Raw genomic sequence first — 22,155 nt, 5'->3', positions numbered from 1 at the left:
GCCCAGTTAGGTGGCCTGCCCGATCTCCGGACCTTACACCGCTGGATTATTTTCTTTGGAGAGCAGTGAAGGATGCTGTTTACCAACATGAACCAACAATACCACAGGACATGAAGCAACGCATTATTGATGCTTGTACAGCCATCAAAGAGGAAACAGTAGCACGAAGTAGGGCATTCTCCATCCGCAGAGTGACCCTATGTATGCAAGCCAATGGGCATCACTTTGAGCATGAGATGTGAACGCTATGTTTAGTATGTAGTGCTGGTATCACAGTGGAAGTTTCTACACAGGGCCATTTTACCCAGTGATGTTAAGAAACATTTGTTTGCAACAATTTGTCATTTAACGTATTAGATAAACATAACATTGATAATTAAGTGATAATAAAACTAATTGGTTAATCATGTTTACATTCATCTTCTATGTCCTACCTGAGCTTCCCAAATCAAAACATTTTTACCTAAACAACGGTAAAACTTTTAGTCCACTTGCTCGTTTCACTAAAACCATCAACATGAATTTTACTATTACGAGTGAATGATTAACTGTCACTTGCACTAGATTTACAGCAAAGTAAAGTTTTAACGTTGAACGGCATTACCTTTTTAGTAACGGATTAACGATAAGGGAAGTCAACTTTGTGACTAACGTTGCGGTACACAGATATGTTACAGAACCGCATCATCCCTAGCCTATGGGAAAAATACCTGCTGGAATGTACAACGTTAATGCAGGATGGCAGCAGACCGCATTATTCGTTTCGGACCTCTTGGTAAGTATGGAAGTGTGATTACGCATGTCAATCATATCGCGATTACGGGCAGCATGGGGTTCACGCCTGAGCCTCAGGACGTGCGCTAGCAGCGCATGTCGGGTGTTTCAAGCGTCAACTTCGCGTCTTAATATCTCGGGATGTAATGGGAATATTGCGATGCAATCAACGCCATTGTGTATGTGCTTTGTCATGCTATGGATTGCTGAAGAAAAAGTATAGGGCGTCCATTTAAAAAAAAACATAAGTTTGTGTTAAAAAACACATATACTTTCGTTTTAGAATGTTTCCAAATATGTACATTCATGGGCCCCAGCCCTACATTAATACCGGTGAAAGTCGTTTTCCAATAGCTGTTATCGTTCCAGAGATATTTTGGGTGGACAAGATAGCTGGGACACCCTATATATATATATATATATATATATATATATATATATATATGTGTGTGTGTGTGTGTGTGTGTGTGTGTGCGTATGTATGTGGGCAGGTAGCTGTGTGCGTGTGTGTATATGTGTGTGTGTTTGCGCGCGTGCATGTTTATATGGTTTTTAGAAAATTGTGATATTCGTATTGTTGAATATTTTCATACTTGTAACAACATTATTCTCAAAAGCATAACTTTCATGGGCCAAAACCTTTATAAGTAAACGAAAGATCCTGGTGTGTTACACTGTGGTTTTTTCAATGTCTCTGATTTTCGAACAATCCAAGTTCTATCCCAGATTGCGATTTGTCCATTACGCTTGTGACTCATTGTGAGTAGAAATCCAACATTCAGTCTAAATGCTGTAATTATGATTAGAAACGTAAGAACATTCGTACAAACGTTGCGTTAACACGGGCCACGGACGTTGAAGCATTTTATGCAGCCCTAACCTAGATCTCAAGTCTAGCGAACATTTCACCAGCCACGCACATTCATTTCGTTTGCTCGCTGCAAAATCCGCAGAGAAAGGACGCGTCTTGTCGACGAGGAACTGCCAGAAGCAGAACGGACGATTGGACTGAGTGCAATGGAAAGGGAAGCTTTGGCAGAATTCAATTACAAGCCTGTGAAGCTCGGGTGGCGCTGCATTAGCGCAGCTGCGGGGGTGCCAGGGGGGAGTGGTGGAGGGGGTGGGGGTTAAGGGGGGTGGGAGGGGCCCACGCCGACCAATTACCGCCCGCGGGGCTGCCCTGCTGTCAGCTGCCCGCCGTACACTGCATCCCGCGGTTTTCGTGTTCACTGTATATGTCCCTTCTGCTACGACCGTACCCGGCATAACGTTGTCAGACATGTCCGGCGATATTTTACTGGCGGGTGGGGTGCAACTGAGAAGACTATCAACACATCCCACCACCCGTCGAGATTTTCGGCTCTGTGCCTCTGTTTTCATTACAACAAATATTTGACAGCTCGCAGAACAGAAAACCCGGTTTCCACGTCGCCCTGGAGGAAGTGTTCGAAATATAACAGTTTCTGGGCTGAAACCCGCAGTAGGTCAGAGTTGTTAGTGCTTCCCCAACCAGAATGCCACGCTTCCTTGCAGTTCGCCTACTGCTTGCAGGTGTATCATATCTGCTGGGGACAAAGTTCCTTGAGAGACGGACATTCGTAGGGCATTGTCATGGTAAGAGTGTGTGTTTTGCTAACTCATCATTCGTGAATTTTCAAGGAGCCAGTAGCAGTCGAGTTTAATTGAAGTGAGGGAGCGGGTCCCGTTGCAGGTGGTAGTATACAGAATCTTGAATAGGACAAATGATGATGATGTTATTGTGTGGGGACACGACATTGTATTTACACCAACGTCAAAATTTTAGTTACGATAAAAATGGCACCATTTTGCATATTAACAACATTTGAAATGTAAAAAGAACAGCATTAAAAACACGCATACGTACGAACACACACATACACACACACACACACACACAGCACACATACACACACACACACACAATCACAGGGGAGAGAGAGAGAGAGAGAGAGAGTGAGAGGGAGGGAGAGAAAGAGAGACAGAAAAATCTCGTATTCACACATTTTATCAGTTCCGAAACTTGCGATTAAACGCATTGCAAAGAATGAAAGTAGGAGACTTGATGACTGTAGATAGCTGATCACTGTAGTGAACTGAATGAGCCAGCCATTCGGCAAAATCTCCAGTCTTAAAACTCACGCGGGAGTCCAGACGCTGTAGAAAATTTCAGAGCATTAGTACACTCTTCTCGTCATCGGCCACAACAGAAGGTAGATTTGTCTTAGATCTACATTTAAATATACGGGATTACTCAGAAATTCACACTTAAATGTTTGGCAGTGGGGTCATAGTACCACTTTCAGACTAGACTGTTCCTCGACCGTTCTACTCTCGAATAGCACGTCGGAAAAATGAACACCTAAATCTCTGCGTGCGAGCTCTGACTTCTCTTATTTTATTACGGTGGTCATTTCTCCCACTTAGGTGGCTGTCAAAACAACATTTGGGCAGTCAGAGGAGAATTTTGATGATTAAACTTCAGTGAGAAGGTTACGCACCAACAAGAAACGCCTTTGTTTGAATGATTATCACCCAGAATCGCGTTTCATATCCATGACATTATCCCCTCCAATTCGCCTTAATACAAAACGAGATGCTTTGCTTTGGAGCTTTTGATGTTACCCGTCAGTCCTATTTGGCAAGGATTCCACTCAGCTTAACTTTAGAGGAGGGTGGACAACATAGTAAAAGCAGTCCCTTTAGAAGATTTATTATATCTTCCACGTATTCTGCCAGTAAAACTCAGTCCTCGGTTCTCTTTCGGCACAACGTTATCGACGTGATGGTTCCAATTTGAGTTCCTTGTAAATGTAATCGCTATTTAATTAGTTGAATCTGTAGCCTTCACATTTGTGTTATTTGTCGTGGAACCGATACTTAACGGGATTCGTTTTTTTTTTTTTTTTTTACAAATGATGTGGAGGACCTCACACTTTTTATTGTTCAGGAGAAACTGGCACTTAAGACACCACGCAGATACTTGAAGATCTCCCTCGAATGAATACATAGGATATATTGACAATTGCGAAAATGGACAACCATCAGCTATATAATGGAGTGACGACAGTGAAAATTTCTGCGGGACCGGGCCTCGAACCCGGATTTCTCGCTTATCGCTCTCAGAAATGTCATTGCCGTCATTCCAGTATACAGCTGCTGGTTGTCCATCTCTAGAAGAGATCTCCACACCCTCGTACTTTTACAGGTTTATGGTGTCAATTCCCTCCAACAGTACTTCCAACATTAATCGATTTCATGACACGTTGTGTTGCGGGACTTCTGCGTGTTCACGGGGACCCTACGCGATATTAGAGAGGTGTGCCATTTTCTTTGGCTCTTCAGTGTATTTCATGTATTTCGAACAGGGTGTAGCGCCTCAGTGTCTGTTGCTTTCGACGTGCATGCATGTCCGTAGGAACATTGCGTCGTAATCCGGTACTTTTGATCATGCATGATAAAGTGATTAAGTGATATAGAACAGCAATATGAAAGTAGCATATTTCAGAATATTTAGAAAGTCATCTTAATTGCCATGTAGATTCGCGTCTATAAAGGATGCATATCCTGTAAAACTAAATGTAAAATAACGTTATATAAAATATAAATTTTGGGACAATGTCACAAAAAATGGAAAGTTTTAACCGAATGTGTTATTGATATACTGAAATAATACAAACTAAATACTCTAGTTCTACATAGGACAAGAAACATTAACGAAGAAAGAATTAAAATGATGAAAAAGAAATTGAATTCTTCACTCAGAAGTTAAGTTCACATAAAAGTCCCTGTATTGTACATAAAGATATTTACACATATCAAGAAGTTCATATTTATTTCTGTCGATAGAGGAAGAAGCTCTTTGTACAACAAAGGAAACCTCATAACTGTTGTAGGGATGATACCTTCACGTTGATTTCCTCTTTTGTTTTTATTAAGACAATGTGGTACTCAAGGTTGTATGGCATTAATGCTAAGCTTCTCATACACTAAATTTAAACATCTGCACTGATCTTCAACCTCGTAACTGTAGTAACTTCCAAGTTGGGATCACACTTCAAAATTCTTTTAAAGACATTGAAAGCTACAAAGTCTTTCTGGCTCATTTGTTTTACAACGTAAGATATGCTTAAGCGGCCTTCAGATGTCACATAATTTCATTCGTAGCTAATCACAACATCTATTACTCTTCTTTTTATATCGATTAATGTAGAAGTACCATTGCAGGGACAGGATGATAGGACCGATTACGACATAAGGGGATGACTTCCATGGTACTAGAGGGAACTGTAGAGGGCAAAAAATATAGGGGAAGACACAGATTGGAATACATCCAGCAAATAATTGAGGACGTAGGTTGCAAGTGCTACTCTGTGATGAAGAGGTTAGCACAGGAGATTAATTTGTGGCAGGCCGCATCAAGCGAGTCAGAAGACTGATGACGGAAAAAAGAAAAAAACTTATTAAACAAATGGGGCTCCACAACCTCTATGCTCGTAGCCTTCCAGAACTTTTCCTGAGAACCTCAGAATCTTCACTTTTCTTCGTTACGATATGAAAGGAAAAGGCCGTCTGAACATAATCGTGACTGTTGGCTTGAGATGAGTTTCCTGTGCTGACTACAGCAATGACGTGGACCCTTGGCTGACAGTAACCTCGACACTGCTTGGTCGCACTCTATCCGGTAAACACAAGCATTGTAGCCGCAGTTCGAACGGGATGTGTCTGAACATCCTATCCACACCTCTAACGTAGGTTCAAGTGATTCCATATCTGCAAGAATATGAAAAAGTAGTTTGCTTCCCAGGGTTCTGACTCTGGTAAAGAAATTGAAGATGCTGTTACGGGAGGGCTGCAGTCTCCGTCGTCAGTAATTTGTGCGAAGGGAATTTAAGCGATTAACGTTCGTTTCAGATTTGATTCTTAGCGTTTAGTTACGTTGACGGTTTTATCACAAAATTCAGCTGCCCTCGGCGTTAGTCTATCTAACGGCAGTGTACGTTTCCTCGCCTTGCCGCTGCTGTCTAGTAAGGCGTGTAGTTTTGACAGCTTTCTTGATTGTAGACCGGTTAGTGATTCTTCTATTCTGGTGCTAGTGATTACTATCTCGTTCCAGGTGGTCTAAACACAGTATTCTGGGAACGTAGAGCAGGCCGCCAGTTCAGGCTTTGGAGTATTGTTCCAACGTTGCATTTGGTTTATCCGACGTCAGGTAGCTTCAGCAAGATTATCATTAGTCATTCGTTGGACTGCCACTGGTCTGAGTTAACAACTTGTGAAGTGAATGCTACTGCTGGTTGCCTATCTCATCGTTTGCGAATGTGTTTGTTGCCGTACCTCCTCAGAGGCTTCTTGGCTCTTGTAAGACATGTGTGTTCTAAAAGGAGGTCTGATGGCCAGTAGCTCAGTGTAACGCTCCTTCAGTCCACGCCTTCTGCGGGTATAATCTGCCTCAGTACCCTTTATGGGACTTATGTTCTGGTCCTTGTGTTTTACTCATATTATTATATTATTTATTACAGTACCTTGTAATGCCTACATTAAAGGTTATATATCTGTAGTTAATAGATCTGGTCGCCTTCTGGAATAATCCTAGCAGTGTAGTGTTCAGTGGGTGTTAAGGGTTGTGTTACAAAGTTTATCATCATCTTATTTCACCCGTTTGGTGATCAGTTGCTTTTTTTTTTAATTTACCTTTACTACAGTATTTGTTGTGTCACAGTAGGTTTCTAAATTTATTATATTATTGTCTTTTCTGGCGTGTAAGTTCTTCAGCCGTGATTGCGGCCACTTGCGTTAAAATTCTAATTTGGTATTTGTATTTACGTAGTAAGCCTTAAAACCTTATTTACTGCCATTCCTGGCGTCTGATGCCTTCTGCTGTGTTTGTGGCGATTTGCCTTTAATCTTTCAGTACCTGTATTTAGTAAGATGCTGCGAGTTTCAAACAATTCTTAATTTATTGCCATTCCTGGAGTGTAAGGCCTTCTGCCCAGATCACAGTGGCGTACTTTTAAAACGTTATTTGCTGTATCTGTATTTAATGGTAAATTGATAAACTGTAATTCATTGAAAACACTATTATTTACACAGTTGTTTTTCCCTTCATTAATAACGTGTGGTATTTTTTTATTTTATTGTTGTGTCTTGAATTACTGGTTTAAAATAATTTGTGTGTAACTGTAAATAGCAACCAATAGTAACTGATTACGGTCCCGTCCACAATCGTAACCGAATCCTGCCTTCCCTTGTCTACCAGGTTTCAACTGGTATCAGACGTGGTTACGATTATAATATCACCAATTCAGTTACTGATGGATTGATTTGTTAAAGTCTGTTAGTGTGGTACGAGTTCTGCCTTTGATATTGTGTTCTGTTCGAGGTGATCAACTCTGTAATGGCGGTCAGGCAGTGCCCCAGGATCGGCCTTTTAAGGAAGGACCACCTCATTTATAAGCTGGCAATAAGACGCCAGCCTATTGAGGGTGGTGTTCCATACTTAGCAGCCTGCTTGAGTGCTACTGTTCGTCAGCTGGTTGACGTCACGCCGGATATTGTGGATGAGACAAGGGCAGCCATTGAGATTTTGTTTAAAGCTGTTAAGAGTGTTGAGGACAACATGGATTTTTAGAGGGCACTCAACCTAGTGGCAGTCAGTTAGACAGGGTGCGGGCACGGTTGATACATTTAACCAACCGGATATCTGATTTAATGGTATTAAATTTAGAGGATCGTGATAAGGAATCAACCACTGAATTGGAGTCCATGGTTAATAAATTGCAGTTTAAGGTCACATGTTTGAGATTGATGGGAAGAGGGTGGGGGGGGCATTCCGGGCGGTGCGCTAGCGAGCCCGGGAATAACGCCCTTATGTCCTCCGAGGGGTTAGCCAGGGCATTCGCTAAATTGCCTAATCCCCTGGTGCATCTGTTTCGAGACTTCACAGAATTATCTGCAGACCGACTCGAACAAATTGAAAGGTTGTTATGGTTGTTGGTTCGCTTTGAGCAACATGCTGATGCATTTGGTGTTTCGCATTAATTAATTTTGTCTCTGTTGTATCCCTTAACTAGAGGCGAATTGACGACTCTGGTATCTGGGACCATGGCAGAAGGGTTCTCATTGCAGCAGTTGAGGCAGCTTGTGATCAGCGAAAGATTGACCACGGGAGCTCGTAAACAGCTCGAGTATCGCTACATTTGGCAGATGCAGCAAGATAGGGAGGGATTGCATCAACACGTGGAGAGAATTAAGGCGGCCAGTTTGGCCTTGTTATTCGACTTGCTGTAACAGGAGTTAGTTGCAATGGTCCTGAGGGGAATGGGAGTGGTGGATAAGTCACGTTTTTCGTGGTCGTCCCTCCACTTGTGAAGAACTTAGTGTCGCCGTTGTAGCGATATCCGCGTTGCTGCTCTCGGACGACAGACACCGTGAAGTTAAAGTTCAGCCCATGGGCGTCACCGAGGGGAACTCCGGATTACCAATATCAGCTGAGTCCGCTAAAGGGGAATCGCGGTATTGTTTCAGGTGCAGTCGAACAAGCCATTTAGTTCGTACTTGCGCTCAGCCGCGGACACCCAGAGTCAATAAACGAAGCCCGGCTGGGCAGTGATCCCGGGGTCGAGCTTTTTATCCTGGTATGCCCGTGTCACTACTCGATCATCACCCCCACTGCCTTATATTTGTTCTCGAGTAGGTGGTGAACCTATTCGTGCCCTTTTGGATTCTGGTAGCACGTTTTTATTGTTGAACTTTCGATGGTTTCTTGAAATTGGTCATCCTGCGAGACTTAGGCCGGTCCCTTCTTCGGTGCAGAGACGTTGGGTTGCCAACGGGCAGGTGTTGCCTCTGCATTGTTGTGTCCGAGGGAGTACCTCGGTTGGGGATTTCTCGTGACCCTTGTCTTTGGCCTTGGTTAAGGAGCTGCCGGTCGATTTGATTTTGAGATGTGATTTTATCGGTAAAACTGGTCTTGTGTTGGATTATTCGGGGTACACCTTTTTCTTTAAGTTCGCTTCTGGTCAGAAATTTGGGTTCTGTGAGAGTACTAAAAGTAATGTGCATCGAGATGTGGGAACGCTGGTTGTTGACGCTAAGGTTAGTAAGATTGATCTCACCCATCTTTCTTCCCAGCAGGCGTCTGAACTACGGGGTTTGTTGGAGAGCTTTCCAGAGCTTCCCTGTTGCAGACTGGGGGTTACTAATGTTCTGACTACTATATTCGTCTGTCTGACTATATTCCCGTCAGACAGTCCCCATATCGTCTCTCACCACCTAAGATGAAGATACTAAGGGAAAGGTCTCCAGAATGTTTCAGCAGGGAGTTATTAGGCCTTCTACATCCGCTTATGCCTCCCCTATATTCCCCGTCCCGAAGGATGAGGGGCGAAGCTTTCGACCTGTTGTTGTCTACCGTCGCCTAAATAAGAAGGTTGTCCTCGAATTGGTTCCTTTACCTGATCTTCATAACTATTTTACTTGGTTTTCCAGAGCTAATTGGTTTACTGTGCTCGACCTGAATCAAGCCTATTATCGGATTTCCTTAGCCAGAGAATGTCAGCACATTACAGCATTTTGTACTGATTGGAATCTGTTTGAGTTTAATAGGGCCCCCTTGGTTTGGTTGCTGGCGCAGCCGTCCTCACTCGTTTGCTGGATAATATTCTTGGAGACTTGAAATTAACCTGTGTTTACAATTACCTGGGCGATCTGGTGATTTATGGTCATTCGTTTCAAGAGCATTTGGAAAATATCCAGCAAGTTTATGTTAGGTTGCAGGGGGCCGGTTTGACTGTTACATTCGATAACGTGACATTATCCAGGCAGCAGGTATCCTTCTTAGGTCACCTAGTAACAGGCGAGGGTATTCGCATTGATGAGGAGCGGACTAATGCCTTGAAAGCCCTTCCGCCCCCCACTGATAAGTGAGGGATTGCCAAGTTCACAGGAATGGCAAATTATTTTTGGCGTTTTGTCCATAATTTTGTTCAGCTGGTGGCTCTTTTAAAAGAGCTGCGCCGAAAAGGGGTGCGCTTTGAGTGGGGACCTGCTCAAGAGGCCGCGTTTGAGCACATTAAGGCGGCTGTAGCCAGTCCTCCAGTTCTTGGAGTGCCTGATTTTAATAAGAAAATTATTGTTCAAACCAGCGCAACTAATGCCGGAATTTCAATAGTCCTCCTCCAGGATTTTGAGGGTCCAAGGCAGCCATTAGCATACGCGCCTCGTCGTTTAACCAGTGCCGAGCTTAAATATTCTGTTTAGGAATGTGAAGCATTGGCTGTCTTGTTCGCGCTGGATAAGTACCGGTTAGATCCCGAAGAGTATTTCATCTAGAGACTGACAGTCAAGCCATAAGCTGGGTGCTAGCCAGGCCACGTAAAACTGACCGTATCGCGAGGTGGGCGGTGCGCATTTCGGCGTTTCAGTCCGAGGTTCAGCACATTAATGGCACCGAGAATGTGCTCGGGGACTTCCTCAGCCGTATGTTTACTGAACAACCATCTAGTGAGCCCTCTCTAGATGGTTGTTCAGTAAACATACGGCATTCCCAAGAAGCTTGGGAAGGCAATCTTAACTGTGTCGTGTTAGTGACATTGCCGACCATCAGGATCTGAACCCCACTTGGGGTTAAGAAACGGGTTTCGGCGGTGGAGCGTTGGGATAAATACTTTATCAGGAAAGGCATTTTGTGTAAAAGGGTAGGACGTACCAAGGAGATTAAGATCTGTCTACCAGGCACCCTAGTACGCCCCGTTTTCTATTATTTTCAAAACTCGTTGATTGGCATTTAGGAACCAATAAGAACTTGCAGAAGATTAAGGAGCACCTGACTTGGCCGTCTATTGACCGAGATGTTAGGGAAATGTCTTCTCGGTGTCAGCTGTGCCGTGTGGCCAAACCGAAAACTGCTCTTCAACAGGGTTCCGCGGTTCTGAGTTTGAAACTTGCCCCATGGACAAACTCTATATCGATTATGTAGGGCACTTACCTTGCATCAAAGGAGGCCATCGATATGTATTAGTTATTATTGACGCGTTTTCGAGGTTTACGTGGCTCCGAGTCGGAATGTGACTGCTGCCACCACCATTGCGCATTTAACTCACGTATTTAGTGTTTGTGGAGCTCCTAAACAAATCGTTGGTGACAGTGCGCTGGCCTTTCTTTTGGCTCCCTTCAAGGCCTTCTGTTTTCAAAGCAGTGTTAAGCACGTAACTACCACCCCGTATTATCCACAGGGGACCTTTGCGGAAAGGGTCAATCGTAACCTTAAATATGCACTGTTTATCTTTCATGAGAAGTCTCCCAGTAAGTGGAATTCTAGTCTGCCTTGGCTTACCTTTGTCTTCAATACCGCCAGCCACGAGGTTTGAGAGTTACCCCTGTTTCCTTGATGTATGCTTATCCTGTTAATTCCCCTTCCTAAGATATGTCGGATGATCAAATTCCTGCGGAGATCACCCCTCATGTCGTCAAAGAAAACTGGAATCGTGCGAGGCGCAATATTCTCAGGGTCCACAAAAGGCAAGCTGGTTGAACTTTCATGGGTAAGCTGTGAGATCAGGTGTATGTCCGTAATTTTCCGAGAAGGGAGGTGAGTGTTGGCAACCTTGGTAAGTTTACTCCCCGTTTTCTGGGTCCGTGCACGATTATGCGGATCTGAGATCGAGTTAATCTTCTGGTTAGGGACAACCGTAAAGGTAAGCCATACCGGGTCCACCTACATCAAATTAAGTTTGCTTAGGCCGCTAGTTGGGTCTGTCCCCGGGTATGTCCTTGAGAGTTGAGGTTGAGCATTTCTGCGGCTTGCGTTGGTGCTGTTTGTAGGTTTCCGCTCTCTGTTGGAGGCCAGACGGTATCGTTTGGCTGGCGTGGTTGCGGTTTCGCAAGAGTGTGCTGTCCGCTGGTGGCACCAGCGGCGGTTATCGATATGTAGTAATTGTTGCCCTATCTTTGAAGCGGCGTTGTTGTTTTTCCTGGTCGTGTGACGGGGCGAGTTCAGTTGGGGATTCAGGAGGAGCCAGGTCCGGGCAGTGCCAGAACACGCCGGGACCGCTGGCAGCACGCGTGGACTGCCGGATGGAAGGGCTGTGGTCACGAGGGTGCACGACCTCGCCGTAAACCGGATCCAGCAAGCTTTAAGATGAGTGCATTTCAATCCAAGTAGAGAAACAACCATAGCGATATCTCGCTATTCTGCAGTGACTTGGGTTCGGTAGCTGCTCATAGTGTCGCCGAGGCGAAGAGCAGTGAGTGGAGTGCTTGGGGAAGGTCGATCTTTCCTCGACTTCTTATTACTATTTACTACGTTCAACTTGTTACAATTTCTTAAGTTCAACCAGCGGTAATTTTTCTAGCCTGGTGGCCACTAAAGCCCATGTTACCTGCCCTGGGGTTAGTGTGTGTAACGGCAGTGTACGTTTCCTCGCCTTACCGCTGTTGTCCAGTAAGGCGTGTAGTTTTGACAGCTTTCTTGATTGTAGGCTGGTTGGTGATTCTTCTATTCTGGTGCTAGTGATTCCTTTCTCGTTCCAGGTGCTCTAAACACAGTATTCTGGGAACGTAGTGCAGACCGCCGGTTCAGGCCTTGGCGTATTGTTCCGTCGTTGCATTGGTTTATCGGACGTCAGGTAGCTGCAGCAAGATTATCGTTAGTCATTCGTTAGACTGCTACTAGTCGGAGTTAATAACTTGTGAAGTGAATGCAACTCTTGGTTGCCTATCTCATCCCTCGCGTAAGTGTCTGGTACCGCACCTCCTCAGAGGACGATTTCTGGAGCACCATCTGTGGCTTCTTGGTTCGTGTAGGACATGTGTGTTCTAAAAGGAGGTCTGATGGCCGGCAGTTCATTGTTACGCTCCTTCAGTCCACGCCTTCTGCGGGTATAATCTGCCTTAGTACCCTTTATGGGACGTATGTTCTGCTCTAGTTAATAGTTATGGTCGCCTTCTGGAATAAACCTAGCAGTGTAGTGTTCAGTAGATGCTAAGGGTTTTTACAAATTTTACCATCATCTTATTTCACCCGTTTGGTGATCAGTTGCTTGTTTTTTTTTTTTTTTTTTAATTAACCCTTGCTACTGAATTTGCTGTGTCACGGTAGGTTTCTAAATTTTTTATATTATTGCTGTTTCTGGCTAGTAAGGCCATCAGCCGTGATTGTGGTCACTTGATTTAAAATTCTAATTTGGTATTTGTATTTACGCAGTAAACCTTTAACATTTTATTTACTGCCATTCCTTGCGTCTGATGCCTTCTGCTGTGTTTGTGGCGATTTGCCTTTAATATTTCACTACCTGTATTTAGTAAGTTGCAGCGAGTTTCAAACAATTCTTAATTTATTGACATTCCTGGCGTGTAAGGCCTTCTGCCCAGATCACAGTGGCTTGATTTTGAAACGTTATCTGCTGTATCTGCATTTAATGGTAATTTGCTAAACTGTAACTCATTGATGTGTGTGATGTCCTTAGGTTAGTTAGGTTTACGTAGTTCTAAGTTCTAGGGGACTGATGACCTTAGAAGTTAAGTCCCATAGTTCTCAGAGCCATTTGAACCACTTTGTAACTCGTTGAAAACACTATTATTTACACAGCTGTTTTTCCCTTCATTAATTACGTGTGATATTTTTTAATTTATTGTTGAGTCTTGAATTACTGGTTTAAAGTAAATTATGTGTAACTGTAAATAGCAACCAATAGTTACTGATTACGGTCTCGTCCACAATCTTAACTGAATCCTGCCTTTCCTTGACCGCCAGGTTTCGGCTGGATTCTTTTGTGCTGCATCCTCTCGAAAAAAATCATACTTCTGACCACTGAAGTAATCTGTAATATTACTACAGTAGATTGTTGACACATAGCTGACTATAATTTTATTAATAAGGAACAGATTGCTGATCTTAAAGATCTCATACCTCATCGTTTCCAACTTTTGCAAACCGTATGATGGAGCTCACCACAGTTTGCGTCCACTCTCTAGTCAGACCAGGAACAGAACTGCAAAGAATGGAGGAGCGCCCCTAACGGTCATTCTGCTCTTCCCTGAGAGTGAGTGTGAGAGGGATCCTACCAATTTTCGAAGACTGTACTGCTACAGGTGTATCTTTGCCAGTTTCCCACAAGAGTTTGGATGGCACCAAAATCTATAGCTGTTCTGTAGACGAACACACAATTGAAACAAACTCTCATTCTATAATTTATAGTAACATACTAAGGATCTACATAATGAAAAAATTAAATAAAGGAACTCAGTAGCGTCCATCCCTTTTCCATTGGCTCCCTGTACCATACTACACTTATAAGAATGACTAATGCGTCACATAAATCACTGTCACAGTGCACAATGTGACACAGTAATGAGGCGGAACCTCTACTTCCGTCTCAATGTTTCTCATTTCGTTAGGAGATATGATAAATGCTTACTAATAAAAAATGATTCAAATGGCTGTAAGCACTTTGGAACTTAGCATCTGAGGTCATCAGACTCCTAGACTTAGAACAACTTCAACCTAACTAACCTAAGGACATCACAAACATCAGTGTCCGAGACTGGATTCGAACCTGCGACCGTAGCAGGTGCGTGGCTCCGGACCGAAGCGCATAGAACCGTTCGGCCACAAGTGCCGGCGCTTACTAATCATTGGTGGTTTTACCAATAATTCAAATATATGGTTTTAAGGTATTTCTAATAAATTATCTGTGACCACACCAGAATTTTATTAGTCTGCTAACGGAGGACACTTTCAGGATAACTCTCGTCTGTAACAAACGCTGGAACTGAGAAGGTAGTGTTTGCACAACAGCAACACTCTTATTTAGGCCAGCAGCGTTTTATGTAAGGAACTGTTTCTAGCCATTTAAGTCATAAATACGCAGACACAAAATTGCACAGCAAAGGCGCACGTGATAATCATCGAAAAGGCACTTTACAATACGTCAAAAGAAGCTCATCTCGTACCAGGTCAATTAGGACGTTCTACAGACATGCAATGCAGAAATCCTATTAGATAAATATGAGTGTAGTTTCGAAACATGTTAACTGACTGTTGGTGTCTTTAAATGTGGCCCACAGGTCAACGCCATTTACTGATGTTTAATACGGGTATGGGACTCCTTTCGCTTCTATTCGCTATTGGCGTGGACAGAACGTTTTAATGAGTATCAACGAATATGTCGCTCAAAAAAGAACTCATGTGATATCTGGTATTTATGTGGTCTTTAGCATTTTGGCTCAGCCCTGATCTTCACAACATTGTGTAAATATTCCATCGAGCTCACATTAGCACTCGAAACAATTACCAGTATGTCCTACGTTTATTCACAAATAGGGATTCTGTGCCTTCATTCAGAACTATAAATATTGTTACTGTTCCTATAACACTTCTCTAACTGTGTCTCTTCACGTATTTCATAATAGTAGGACACACAGTGTAGAAATCATATACAAACACTACGTATATCAATGTTTTACGTATAGATTATCGCAATTTCGAAAGCGGCGACTCCTTACGCGTGGATATACTCAGTGAGTGGAGTAACAATAGTGAGCGAAGGAAGATGGTTGTGCACGTAATGGCCTGATCATATGGCACTACCGCTGGTACGGCCGTACTTGTTTCTCTACTTATGCAGTTACAGTATGTGCAGAAAATTCATAGTGATCTTAAAGAAAAGTTTGTTATCTTCAGTTTTGATAGCGAGACGTCAGCGTAGTGTTTTGTGTTACTATAAATGAGTCATGCTGTATAACCGTTACGGTATTTTACAACAGTATTAGATGATTATATGGTTAAAACAATAGTAAAGACCCTGTGCTGCAGCTCCTGTTACATTTCAGACCACTGTCTGACTAATTCATTAATTAGGGTGAGGTAATAAGTGTTCCTGCCCTGACAGATCACCGTATCGGACGTGCTAACAGCCTCAATTGTTCCCACTGCATGTAGAGAGTGCGCTGACCAACTCGTAATGAGAAGGTCCAGAGCAGGGAAAATTCCCTGATCCACCATTAAGAAGTTTGCGTACCTTGTAAATTTGCCACAATGTCCCAACTGGTCTACTTCCCTGCCAACAGTGGCTCCAACACGCATACAATCGAGTGTTGCTCATGGAATGGCAAGTAGGAAATATCAACGCTATTTTTAATGAAACACTTTCGAAAAACATGACATCACCTTGTCTTTTAATCTTATATATATTGTAATTTCGAAAGATTCTGTGTGTGTGTGTGTGTGTGTGTGTGTGTGTGTGTGTGTGTGTGTGTGTGTGTATGTGTGTGTGTTCGCATGTTTGTTGCTCTTTCAAGCTGAAACAGATGGACAGATCTGTATGAAATTTGGAATGGAGACATCCCGTACCCTGAATTAACAAATGGATTACCTTACGTATACCTATCTAACAAAGGTGTGGAAGTGCGGGTAAAATAGAAGTGTACACCAAGACACACGAATACAGATACTTTATTCATCCAGAATTGATAATGTGAGCATTCAGCGACAAGCAACAAGCTTCCCGCACAATATCAGATCCTTCTTACTAAATTGTTATAGCTGACGAACCCCCACAAAATGATCAGGAAAGTTTGTCATTTACCCCTACTACGTTTTCACTGTTCATGAGGTAAAACTGCTTCATTGGGCATGACTTTGAAATTTATTACTTTTATGCTACTAACTATATTCGCAACAAATTTCGCAGACAGTATTCACACAAACCACGGAATCTACCAGCAAAATTATATCATCGTATGACTCATAGTTCAGGAGATATGACATCATAGCACTGAGATGTTGAGAAACTACTTCATCTTGTATGACTCTTACATTTATTACTTTTTTGCTACTAATCCTGTTGGCAACAAATTTCGCAGACAATATCCACATATGTCACTGAATATATCTACAAATATATATTATCATACAACAAATAGTTTAGTAAACATGATGTAGGAATACTGACAGCGAGGAAAACTGCTACAACGTGCTTAATGTTTAAATCTATTAATTCCTTATAATTAATCATATTCACTCCACATATCGCAAACAGTAGCCACGTATATCATTGTATGTACCTGGAACATTTTATCATGGTACAAATCATAATCCAGGAGACATGACACCATAAATATCTAGCTGTGTAAAAATGAAACTGCATGGAGAATTCCCCGGTACACGGGTGAAATACGTGTACAGATACATGTGGAATATGTTACATATATATGAATACATTTAACATACATTGTGCATGGGGAAGGCATACAACGTGTGTGTTGCAAAAGCTTTGGGTAAGAAGCTCAACCTACGTCAATGGAACAATTTCAACATTCGTTATGATCTGAAAAGGCAACGGCCTTGCCGCAGTGGATACACCGGTTCCCGTGAGATCACCGAAGTTAACCGCTGTCGGGCGTGGCCGGCACTTGGATGGGTGACCATCCAGCCGCCATGTGCTGTTGCCATTTTTCGGGGTGCACTCAGCCTCGTGATGCCATCTGAGGAGCTACTCGGCCGAATAGTAGCGGCTCCGGTCAAAGAAAACCGCCATGATGACCGGCAGAGCGGTGTGCTGACCACACGCCTTCCTATCCGCATCCTCACCTGGTCCCCATGGCAGAGGTAAGAACCACCAGCCTTCCACTGGGATGGCGATGACAACTTGGAGAGAGAAGATGCCAAGGTGGAAATAGAAGACGCTGAGAGGTAAGGAGGAGATGGACACAAATAGACGAGGAGGAGAAGATGGACGCAGAGAAGAGGGAGGAGGGAATGAACATAGAGATGGGGACGAGTTGGACAGAGAGAGGAGGTGGAGCAGGTGGACAGAAAGAGGAGCAGGAAGAAATCGACAGAGAGGGGTGGTGGAGCTATTGGACACAGAGGGAGGGTAGAACAAGGAGATGGACGTGGTGAGGGGAAGGAGGAGATACTTTGATAAAAGGATATTAGCTTTTATAAATAACTCTGTTACCACCGGCAAAGCTATGCTGTGCAGCTAGTTAAGAAATAAAGAAAATGAAGTGTCTCTTGATCAAGTTTAGAAGTAATGCCTCAATATTGTACAATGACATAACAAAAATCACGGCATAGCGATATCCACATAGGCTATACAGATGGCGGTAATATCACGAAGTGGAGGTATAAGAGGTTCAGTGCATTGGCGGAGCCGTCATTGGAATCAGATGATTCGTGTGAAAAGACTTCCAGTGTGGTTATGGCCGCACGACGGGAATCAACAGACTTTGTACGTGGAGTGGTATTTGGAACTAGGCACATGGGACATTCCTTTTCTGGGGAGAAGTCAATTTTCCGAGGTCCACAGTCCCGCAGTCTCAAGAGTGTACCGAGAATACCAAATTTCGGGTATTACCTCTACGTAGTGGACGACTGCTTCGCTTAATGACCGTGAGCAGTCACGTTACAGTGCAGCGAAATTTTCCATTAATGGGCTATGCCATCAGATGACCGACGCGAGTGGCTTTGCTTACTACACAACGCTTCTCCTCGGCTCGTGACCATGTAGGTTCCACCCTCGACGACTAGAAAACCGTGGCCTGGTAAGATGTGCCCCGGGTTAAGTTCGTAAGAGCAAATGGTACAGTTCGAGTGTGGTGCAGATCCCACGAAACTGTTTAGCCAAGCTGTTATCAAAGCACTGTGGAAGCTGGTGGTGGCTCCATAATGCTATGGGTTGTGTTTATATGGAATGGTTCAAAAAATGGCTCTGAGCACTATGGGACTTAACACATATGGTCATCAGTCCCCTAGAACTTAGAACTACTTAAACCTAACTAACCTAAGGACACCACACAACACCCAGTCATCACGAGGCAGAGAAAATCCCTGACCCCGCCGGGAATCGAACCCGGGAACCCGGGCGCGGGAAGCGAGAACGCTACCGCACGACCACGAGCTGCGGACTTATATGGAATGGGCAGGGTCCTCTGGTCCAACTGAACCGATCATTGACTGGAAATGTTTGTGTTCGGCTACTTGCAGACCTTTGGCAGCCATTCAGGTAATTCATTTTCCCAAACAAAGATTGAGTTTTTATGGATGACAATGGTCCATGTCATCGGGCCACGGTTTTCGCGACTGATTTGGAGAACATTTTGCACAATTCGAGTGAATTAATGCCCACCCACATCACGCAATATTAATCCCATCTAACATTTATGAGGCACAATAGAGATGTTAGTTCTTCCATAACATCCAGCGCCGGCAACGCTTTCGCAATTATGTTTGGCTGTAGATATTTCTGCAGGGGACTTCCAAAGACTTGTTGAGTTCATACCAAGTCGAGTTGCTGCACTACGCGAGGCAAAAAGAGGTTCGATTCGATACGATATTAGGCGGTATTCCATGCCTTTTGTGGCCTCAGTGTATGTTCGCTGAATCTGTTCCTCTCTTATCGAGCGGCGCTGAAAATTCATAAAATTATTCCTACACGTCTTTAAAATCCGATAGAAGTCACACATTCACGAGTTCTCTAATAAACGTTCGCCGAAGCATTAAGAATTTCTGACACACTAAATCGTTTTTACATGAAAAGATATTCAGTCCACTGCACATACGTGGCGCCGCTCAAAAGAAAAAAAATGGACCCCAGACTATATATGACCCCCGTCGTCAGGGCATACAGGGAGAGGTAGTCAGGTTGGTTTCCCACCCCTGTCTGGGGTATCTCTTCGGTCTGGAATGTCATTGATGTAGTACAGGGTGACAACTGTTGAACTATAAAACCGTCAAAGCTTCCGAACAGATTGCTTTAGGACGTTGAAACTGCGTAATTGGCCTCGGAGCATGATGGGAATTAGTATGCGCATGCGCACGCGGCTTGTTGTTGTCAGCCATTTGCCCGTGAAAGTTAGGTACAACGTGCCTGAGCGTATAGCGCCTGCGAAGGCCTACTATGCGAGCAATAGAAGCCCAACTGCAGCTTAAAGGAAGTTTGCGACCGAGTTCAAGCTGAAGACAACCGGTCCAAGTGTGCTAACCATTAAGAATTTCATTCGCAAGATTGAGAGAACGGGTAGTGTTCGTGATGACAGTGTTGGCAATGTCGGTCGTCCAAAAAGGGTAGAAAGCGTTTGAAAACATCGAGATTACACGTGCGGTGTTTCAAACCAGCCCCAGGAAATCGATCAGACGAGCTGCATAACGGTTACTAATTAACCGGGAGAGACTGCAAGAAATTGTTGTTGAAGACCCGAATCTCTTCCCATACAAATTTCAACCCATGAGCCCTCAAGCCCCAGGACTATGGAAAAGCAGTTGTGTTTCGCCAGTAGTACTGTCCACAGAACTAACGAACAGGAATCTGATGTGAATATGGTTTGGTTTAGCGCCGTAGCCCACTTTCATTTGGATTGATACGTCAATAAGCAAAATTGGTGCATTTGGGGGGACTGAGAATCCACATTTCGCTATCGAGAAGTCTATTCATCCTCAACGCGTGACTGTGTGGTGGGCAATGTCCAGTCAAGGAATAATCGGTGCGATATTCCTTGACGGCACGGTGACTACCAAACAGTACATGAATGTTTTGGAAGATGATTTCATCCCCATTATCCAAAGTGACCCTGATTTCGACAAGATGTGGTTCATCCAAGATAGAGCACAACCCCCATCGATGCAGGGGAGTGTTTCATGCCCTGGAGGAAACACGTTGGCGACCGCCTTCTGGTTCTGGAGTATCCAGGGGCCACTGGCATGGGCGTCGATTGGCCACTATATTCTCCGGATCTGAACACATGCGACTCCTTTCTGTGGTGCTATACTAAAGACAAGCGGTACAGATGCCCTCAAAACTATTGCTGAGCTGAAAGCAGCCAATTAGGAGATCATCGACAGCATCGATGTTCCGAAATTTCAGCAGGTCATGTAGAATTTTGTCATGCCTCTGCACCACGTCATCGCCAATGATGGGAGGCATATTGAACATGTCATAACCTAAATCCGAATATATGTAGTGACGTTTGCATGTTTTCACGCCCTAGTTTGTAAGTAATCTACAATAATTACAATAATTGTCACCCTTCAGTGAAGAGTCCCGCTTCGAAAGTGAGCCACGATGATCAGTGAAGACGTGTCTAGAGATACCCCAGAGAGTGGTGCATTTCTAACCTAACTGTCGTCCACCATATGGCCCGACAGCCAGAAGTGATGGCTTGGGATGCCATTTCATTACATGGCAGGAGCACTTTGGTTGCCATCCACGGCACCTTTACACCATAGCGATACGTCAACGATATTCTACGCCCGGTTTTATTGCTCTTCTCAGAAAACCGCCCTTGGCTCACATTTTATCAGGATGATTGGCTCCCACCCACGGCAAGAGTTTCTTCTGTTTGCTACTGTGCTACACAAACCCTGTCTGACTCGTCAAGGTTTCCGGATCTCCCCAATTTAAGCAGATTTGTAGTATAATGGACAGGTGTAAAACCCCACCTATCACTTATCTGGTTTTAATGTGTGTTCACCCCAGGTAATTAACTAACAGATCAACAGAGAGTGCAAAACTGCCGCAATGTCGGATAATGCAAAGAAAGTAATAAGGCCCTGTGACTCCTTATTGAACTGCGGTGGCAGTGTTGACATTAATTGATTCAGAATTGATCCCTTTAATTATAAAGGCGTGCACATTGATGTTATATTCAGCTATTGAACACCAGAGGCAAATGTTGAACATAAAATTAATTAAGAAAGTGACTTGGGATTTCAACTACTTGATTGAAAACAGATGCAGTCGATTAGCACAGATTTATTTTACCTCACGATCTTCAATCATCACATTACATGACTCTCCTAACAGGCAGTGGTAATAAATTGCGTTTGCGTGGAGTGAAGCACGATAAATTAAAAGTAATTCCTATCGACTGAGCCAGGCGTAATGCGAAGTGCGAGAAGAATTCTACAATACATGGCCCATGAAACCCTCGTGGAAACTTTGCCGATGTGATCCAACAAATTAATCAGTGGCCGGAGCGGGCGCAATATCACCGAGTACAGCATGGTGGAGCAGCGTCGTTGTGCAGACGTCGGCCGACCTCGTGGTGCTGCAAAGCTGCGCTCGTCTATTCACTCCTAGCTATCTTGCTCAGCACATAGCTGAACCAAAACTTCCTATCTCCAAGTGCAATCGTTCCATTTGCTAAGTCCTAAACTGCAGAGATGCTCACTCTTTCTCAGGCAAGCTGAGTAAAGAACGCCACGTCTGCACTCTAGGCAAGCTGGGAATGGAAGACCAGTACGGAGACTTCTCACAGAACACTCTTCGCCTCGGATTCCCCTCTAGCAAAATCACTTACGCCAATTGCAGCGCAAGTCGCGTTAATTAGGTGTCCCTCCCAGTGCTGACGAATGCCTGCTCT

General features: G+C 43.8%; 1 pseudogene; it reads left to right on the top strand.

Annotated features, from left to right (window-relative positions):
• Positions 1–17,127: 17,127 nt before the first annotated feature.
• On the top strand, positions 17,128–17,244 carry LOC126483032 (5S ribosomal RNA; annotated as a pseudogene).
• The last annotated feature ends 4,911 nt before the right edge of the window (positions 17,245–22,155 follow it).

This window comes from Schistocerca serialis, chromosome 5 (assembly GCF_023864345.2).
Source record: "Schistocerca serialis cubense isolate TAMUIC-IGC-003099 chromosome 5, iqSchSeri2.2, whole genome shotgun sequence".
NCBI classification, from domain to species: Eukaryota; Metazoa; Arthropoda; class Insecta; order Orthoptera; family Acrididae; genus Schistocerca; species Schistocerca serialis.
The sequence above is the reverse complement of the archived record's forward strand: the minus strand, read 5'-3'. Positions and strand labels throughout refer to the sequence as shown.